Genomic DNA, 8,091 nt, shown 5'->3' with positions numbered 1-8,091 from the left:
GATAGAGAGAGAGACACACACACACACAGACACACACACACACTCAGCATGGCACCAGATTTGGGGATGTCGGGCTACATGATAGTAATTGCCGAGACAGATGAAGTGGTGTGGGAGCAGGGCAGGGAGTTTAACACGCACGAGAGTAGCGAGGAGGAGAGGGGAGAGGAGAGTAGCGGGAGGAGAGGGGAGAGGAGAGTAGTGGGGAGGAGAGGGGAGAGGAGAGTAGCGGTGAGGGGAGGGGAGAGGAGAGTAGTGAGGAGGAGATGGGAGAGTAGTGAGGAGGAGAGGGGAGAGTAGTGGGGAGGAGAGGGGAGAGTAGTGAGGAGGGGAGAGTAGTGGGGAGGGGAGGGGAGAGGAGAGAGTAGGCAGGGGAGGGGAGGGGAGAGTAGTGGGCAGGGGAGGGGAGGGGAGAGTAGTGGGGAGGGGAGGGGAGGGGAGAGTAGCGGGGAGGGGAGGGGAGAGTAGTGGGGAGGGGAGGGGAGATGAGAGTAGTGGGGAGGGGAGGGGAGGGGAGAGTAGTGGGGAGGGGAGGGGAGGGGAGGGGAGAGGAGAGTAGTGGAGAGGGGAGGGGAGGGGAGAGTAGCGGGGAGGGGAGGGGAGAGTAGTGGGGAGGAGAGGGGAGAGTAGTGGGGAGGAGAGGGGAGAGTAGTGGGGAGGAAAGGGGAGGGGAGAGTAGTGGGGAGGGGAGGGGAGGGGAGGGGAGAGTAGTGGGGAGGGGAGGGGAGAGTAGTGGGGAGAGGAGGGGAGGGGAGAGTAGCGGGGAGGAGAGGGGAGAGGAGAGTAGTGGGGAGGAGAGGGGAGGGGAGAGTAGCGGGAAGGAGAGGGGAGAGGAGACTAGTGGGGAGGAGAGGGGAGGGGAGAGTAGTGGGGAGGGGAGGGGAGAGGAGAGGAGAGTTGCGGGGAGGGGAGGGGAGAGTAGTGGGGAGGAGAGGGGAGGGGAGAGTAGCGGGAAGGAGAGGGGAGAGGAGAGGAGAGTAGCGGGGAGGGGAGGGGAGAGTAGTGGGGAGGGGAGGGGAGAGGAGAGTAGCGGGGAGGGGAGGGGAGAGGGAGGGAGGGAGGTAGGAGAGATGATGCATGGGTAATATAATTTTGCCCGGGGCTTAGAAATGAGGTGGGAACACAACAATAGATATCACAACACACGTTGAATATACAGCTGTTATTAGACCTTAATACCAGTTCATATCAATGTCTTACATAAAAACACAGACACACTCTGTGGCCAGTATATTAGGTACAGCCATCTAGTACCAGGCCAGTTTATTAGGGACAGCCATCTAGTACCAGGCCAGTTTATTAGGGACAGCCATCTAGTACCAGGCCAGTTTATTAGGGACAGCCATCTAGTACCAGGCCAGTTTATTAGGGACAGCCATCTAGTACCAGGCCAGTTTATTAGGTACAGCCATCTAGTACCAGGCCAGTTTATTAGGTACAGCCATCTAGTACCAGGCCAGTTTATTAGGTACAGCCATCTAGTACCAGGCCAGTTTATTAGGTATAGCCATCTAGTACCAGGCCAGTTTATTAGGGACAGCCATCTAGTACCAGGCCAGTTTATTAGGTATAGCCATCTAGTACCAGGCCAGTTTATTAGGGACAGCCATCTAGTACCAGGCCAGTTTATTAGGGACAGCCATCTAGTACCAGGCCAGTTTATTAGGGACAGCCATCTAGTACCAGGCCAGTTTATTAGGTACAGCCATCTAGTACCAGGCCAGTTTATTAGGGACAGCCATCTAGTACCAGGCCAGTTTATTAGGTACAGCCATCTAGTACCAGGCCAGTTTATTAGGTACAGCCATCTAGTACCAGGCCAGTTTATTAGGTACAGCCATCTAGTACCAGGCCAGTTTATTAGGTACAGCCATCTAGTACCAGGCCAGTTTATTAGGTACAGCCATCTAGTACCAGGACAGTTTATTAGGTACAGCCAACTAGTACCAGGACAGTTTATTAGGTATACCCATCTAGTACCCGGACCGTTTATTAGGTACACACATCTAGTACCAAGACAGTTTATTAGGTATACCCATCTTGTACTGGGTCGGACCCCCCTTTGCCTCCAGAAGACTCAGAATATTTCCGGGGATGGAAACATTGCTCAATTGGTATCAAGGGACTTAATATCTGAAAACATTCTCCACACTATTCCACCACTGCCACCAGCCCCTACCGTTGACACCAGGCAGGATGGGGCCAAGGAGAGGAGGAGGGGAAGAGGAAGAGGAGAAGAGGAGAGGAAGAGGAGAGGAGGAAGGGAAGAGGAGAGGAGGGGGGAAGAGGGGAGGAGGAGGAAAAGCATTCTCAGAGTTAGACAGTGATAAGGAGCGACATGTCGGAGCGCAGGGCCAAACACCAGGGCTGACTGCTCTGTGCTCTCTTGTATGTGTGTGTGTGTCACAGGGGTAAACACCAGGGCTCCCTGCTCACACCAGGCTCAGACATTACAGCGTTTTAACTTCCATTAACATGTCACTTCCCCTAACGTGTGTTTGTGTGTGTGTGTGTGTGTGTGTGTGTGTGTGTGTGTGTGTGTGTGTATGTGTGTGCGTGTGTATGACCAGGGGCTGTCACATACAGTAACAGTTCAGCGGAGTCTAGCAGGAAAACCCTGAGAGCTGACGACCCCACCATCCATCAAACCTGACACACACACCACCCCCTCATCACACTGTGTCTGTGACAGAAAGGAAGAAATATAGAAACAGAAGGCAGAGAGAGAGAAGCAGAGAGAGATTGGCAGAGAGAGAGGCAGAGAGGGGTAGGAGGAAGAGAGAGAGGAGAGTGTACGAGTCTTGGTGAGAGAGGCAGTGAGATGTATGTGACTATTAATGAACTGGGTAACATGTTTAGTCTGTTAACACTCTATAATAACCTCTTCCACAGTCACAATAGAGACATGGGATGTTGTAATGCCTCCTCCACAGTCACTATGGAGAGATGGATGTTGTAATGCCTCCTCCACAGTCACTATGTAGAGATGGATGTTGTAATGCCTCCTCCACAGTCACTATGGAGAGATGGATGTTGTAATGCCTCCTCCACAGTCACTATGGAGACATGGATGTTGTAATGCCTCCTCCACAGTCTCTATGGAAAGATGTATGTTGTAATGCCTCCTCCACAGTCACTATGGAGAGATGGATGTTTACTCCTCCTCCACAGTCTCTATGGAGAGATGGATGTTGTAATGCCTCCTCCACAGTTTCTATGGAGAGATGGATGTTGTAATGCCTCCTCCACAGTCACTATGGAGACATGGATGTTGTAATGCCTCCTCCACAGTCACTATGTAGAGATGGATGTTGTAATGCCTCCTCCACAGTCACTATGTAGAGATGGATGTTGTAATGCCTCCTCCACAGTCACTATGGAGAGATGGATGTTGTAATGCCTCCTCCACAGTCTCTATTGAGAGATGGATGTTGTAATGCCTCATCCACAGTCACTATGGAGAGATGGATGTTGTAATGCCTCCTCCACAGTCTCTATGGAGAGATGGATGTTGTAATGCCTCCTCCACAGTCACTATGGAGAGATGGATGTTGTAATGCCTCCTCCACAGTCACTATGGACAGATGGATGTTGTAATGCCTCCTCCACAGTCTCTATGGAGATATGGATGTTGTAATGCCTCCTCCACAGTCACTATGTAGAGATGAATGTTGTAATGCCTCCTCCACAGTCACTATGGAGAGATGGATGTTGTAATGCCTCCTCCACAGTCACTATGGAGAGATGGATGTTGTAATGCCTCCTCCACACTCACTATGGAGAGATGGATGTTGTAATGCCTCCTCCACAGTCTCTATGGAGAGATGGATGTTGTAATGCCTCCTCCACAGTCACTATGTAGAGATGGATGTTGTAATGCCTCCTCCACAGTCACTATGGAGAGATGGATGTTGTAATGCCTCCTCCACAGTCTCTATGGAGATATGGATGTTGTAATGCCTCCTCCACAGTCACTATGGAGAGATGGATGTTGTAATTCCTCCTCCACAGTCTCTATGGAGATATGGATGTTGTAATGCCTCCTCCACAGTCACTATGGAGAGATGGATGTTGTAATGCCTCCTCCACAGTCACTATGGAGAGATGGATGTTGTAATGCCTCCTCCACAGTCTCTATGGAGAGATGGATGATGTAAGGCCTCCTCCACAGTCTCTATGGAGAGATGGATGTTGTAATGCCTCCTCCACAGTCTCTATGGAGAGATGGATGTTGTAATGCCTCATCCACAGTCACTATAGCGATATGGATGTTGTAATGCCTCCTCCACAGTCTCTATGGAGATATGGATGTTGTAATGCCTCCTCCACAGTCTCTATAGAGAGATGGATATTGTAATGCCTCCTCCACAGTCACTATGGAGATATGGATGTTGTAATGCGTCCTCCACAGTCACTATGTAGAGATGGATGTTGTAATGCCTCCTCCACAGTCTCTATGGAGAGATGGATGTTGTAATGCCTCCTCCACAGTCACTATGTAGAGATGGCTGTTGTAATGCCTCCTCCACAGTCACTATGGAGAGATGGATGTTGTAATGCCTCCTCCACAGTCTCTATGGAGAGATTGATGTTGTAATGCCTTATAGCTGGTTATAGCTGGTTATCTAGCTGACTACAGCTCAGCATTCAACACCATAGTACCCTCCAAGTTCATCATTAAGCTGTAGGCCCTGGGTCTCAACCCCGCCCTGTGCAACTGGGTCCTGGACTTCCTGACGGGCCGCCCCCAGGTGGTGAAGGGTAGGTAACAACACCTCCGCTTCGCTGATCCTCAACACTGGGGCCCCACAAGGGTGCGTTCTCAGCCCCCTCCTGTACTCCCTGTTCACCCACGACTGCGTGGCCATGCACGCCTCCAACTCAATCATCAAGTTTGCAGATGACACAACAGTAGTGGGCTTGATTTACAAACCATGACGAGACGATCTACAGGGAGGAGTCAAGGGCACTCGGAGTGTGGTGTCAGGAAAACAACCTCTCACTCGATGTCAACAAAACAAAGGAGATGATCGTGGACTTCAGGAAACAGCAGAGGGAACACCCCCCTATCCACATTGACGGGACAGCAGTGGAGAAGGTGTAAAGTTTTAAGTTCCTCGGTGTACACATCACAGACAAACTGAAATGGTCCACCCACATGGACAGTGTGCTGAAGAAGGCGCAACAGCGCCTCTTCAACCTCAGGAGGCTGAAGACATTTGTCTTGTCACCTAAAACCCTGACAAACTTTTACGGGTTCACAATCGAGAGTATCCTGTCGTTCTGTATCACCGCCTGGTACGGCAACTGCACCACCCTCAAACTCAAGGCTCTCCAGAGGGTAGTGAGGTCTGCACAACGCATCACTGGGGGCAAACTACCTGCCTTCCATAGGACACCTACACCACCCGATGTCACAGGAAGGCCATAAAGATCATCAAGGACAACAACCACCCGATGTCACAGGAAGGCCAGAAAGATCATCAAGGACAATAACCTCCCGAGCCACTGCCTGTTCACCCCGCTATCATCCAGAAGGCGAGGTCAGTACAGGTGCATCAAAGCAGGGACCGAGAGACTGAAAAACAGCTTCTATCTCAAGGCCATCAGACTGCTAAACAGCCACCACTAACACAGAGAGGCTGCTGCCTACATACAGACTCATATCACTGGCCACTTTAATAAATGGATCACTAGTCACTTTAAACAATGCCACTTTAATAATGTTTACACATTTTACATTACTCATCTCATATGTATATACTGTGTTTTATATCTACTGCATCTTGCCTATGCCGCTCGGCTATCGCTCATCCATAAAAAGTATATGAACATATTCTCATTCATTCCTTTAGATTTGTGTGTATTAGGTAGTCGTTGGGAATTGTTAGATTACTTGTTAGATATTACTGCACTGTTGGAACTAGAAGCACAAGCATGTCGCTACTATCGCATTAACATCTGCTAAACATGTGTATGTGACCAATAACATTTGATTTGATAGATGGTAAGTGGTGGTCTGTAGATGATGTGATTTGATTATAGCATTGGCATCGTCTGACATGGCCTGACAAGAGAGAGGAGAGGAGGATGGTAGGAGAAAGAGAGAGGAGAGGAGGATGGTAGGAGGAAGAAAGAGGAGAGGGGGGTGGTAGTATGAAGAGAGAGAGGAGAGGAGGGTAGTAGTATGAAGAGAGAGAGGAGAGAAGGGGGGTAGGAGGAAGAGAGAGAGGAGGATGGTAGTAGGAAGAGAGAGAGGAGAGGAGGGGGTAGGAGGAAGAGAGAGAGGAGAGGAGGGGGGTAGGAGGAAGAGAGAGAGGAGAGGAGGGGGGTAGGAGGAAGAGAGAGAGGAGAGGAGGGTGGTAGTAGGAAGAGAGAGAGGAGAGGAGGGGGGTAGGAGGAAGAGAGAGAGGAGGGGGTAGTAGGAAGAGAGAGAGGAGAGGAGGGGGGTAGTATGAAGAGAGAGAGGAGAGGAGGGTGGTAGTAGGAAGAGAGAGAGGAGAGAAGGGGGGTAGGAGGAAGAGAGAGAGGAGGGTGGTAGTAGGAAGAGAGAGAGGAGAGGAGGGGGGTAGGAGGATGAGCGAGAGGAGAGGGGGTGGTAGTAGGAAGAGAGAGAGGAGAGGAGGGGGGTAGTAGGAAGAGAGAGAGTACAGGAGGGGGGTAGGAGGAAGAGAGAGAGGAGAGAAGGTGGGTAGGAGGAAGAGAGAGAGGAGAGAAGGGGGGTAGGAGGAAGAGAGAGAGGAGAGAAGGGGGGTGGTAGTATGAAGAGAGAGAAGAGAGGAGGGGGTAGTATGAAGAGAGAGAGGAGAGAAGGGGGGTAGGAGGAAGAGAGAGAGGAGAGAAGGGGGATAGGAGGAAGAGAGAAAGGAGAGAAGGGGGTGGGAGGAAGAGAGAGAGGAGAGAAGGGGGGTGGTAGTATGAAGAGAGAGAGGAGAGGAGGGGGTAGTAGGAAGAGAGAGAGGACAGGAGGGGGGTAGTATGAAGAGAGAGGGGATAGAAGGGGGTAGGAGCCTGGCAAGAGAGAGAAGGATAAAGAGAGGGAGGGTAAGAGTGTTGGTGAGAGAAGCCCTGAGGCTGACACCACAGGAGAGGAGGTGAGGGGAGAGAGGGGAAGGGAGAGGGGAGAGAGGTGGAGTGGAGAGAGGGGAATGGAGAGGGGAGAGAGGTGGAGTGGAGAGAGGGGAAGGGAGAGGGGAGAGAGGTGGAGTGGAGAGAGGGAAAGGAGAGGGGAGAGAGGGGAAGGGAGAGGGGAGAGAGATGGAGTGGAGAGAGGGGAAGGAAGAGGGGAAAGAGGGGAAGGGAGAGGGGAGAGAGGTGGAGTGGAGAGAGGTGGAGGGAGAGGGGAGAGAGGTGGAGTGGAGAGAGGGGAAGGGAGAGGGGAGAGAGGGGAAGGGAGAGGGGAGATAGGGAGAGGGGAGAGAGGTGGAGTGGAGAGAGGGGAAGGGAGAGGGGAGAGACCTGGAGTGGAGAGAGGGGTGAGTAGAGTGCAGTAGAGTGCTGAATAAGGGGTTCCACAAAAGTGGAATAAAATATAAATTAAGCAGTACTATCACTCTGTCCTGACATTCATAAGCAGTGCTGGAAATGTCTGAAGTGTCACGACAAAACAACCTCTGTTCTCCTGTGATTTCAGACACAAAACACTGTTGTGACTTGAACCACCTTGTTGTTGTTTGATTCCCAGACTGACCCTTTAATGTGCTTTCAGAAGAAGATGATGAGGAAGAAGAGGACAAGTATGATTAGAGACTAACTTCTCTGAGGCTTAAATGAATACACATCCCCATGTGACAGAGGATTCCATTAGAGTTACTATCTGAAATGATCAACTGCAACACATTAGAACAGGAAGCTGAGTCGTTATCGTGTTAGCATCGTCACGCTAACTACGTGACTCAACCCGCCAAGGGCCTGTCTGTGTGTTTGTGTGTGCTCTATGTGTTAATGTGTGTGGCAGGTAGCCTAGCGGTTAAGAGCGTTGGGCCAGTATACCGAAAGGTCACTGGTTCGAATCTCCCCTTGAGCAAGGAATTCAGAAAGTATTCAGACCCCTTGACTTTTTCCACATTTTCTCACATTACAGCCTTATTC

This window comes from Oncorhynchus clarkii, unplaced genomic scaffold (genome assembly GCF_045791955.1).
Source record: "Oncorhynchus clarkii lewisi isolate Uvic-CL-2024 unplaced genomic scaffold, UVic_Ocla_1.0 unplaced_contig_3130_pilon_pilon, whole genome shotgun sequence".
Lineage (NCBI taxonomy): Eukaryota > Metazoa > Chordata > Actinopteri > Salmoniformes > Salmonidae > Oncorhynchus > Oncorhynchus clarkii.
Note: the sequence above shows the minus strand (reverse complement) of the source record.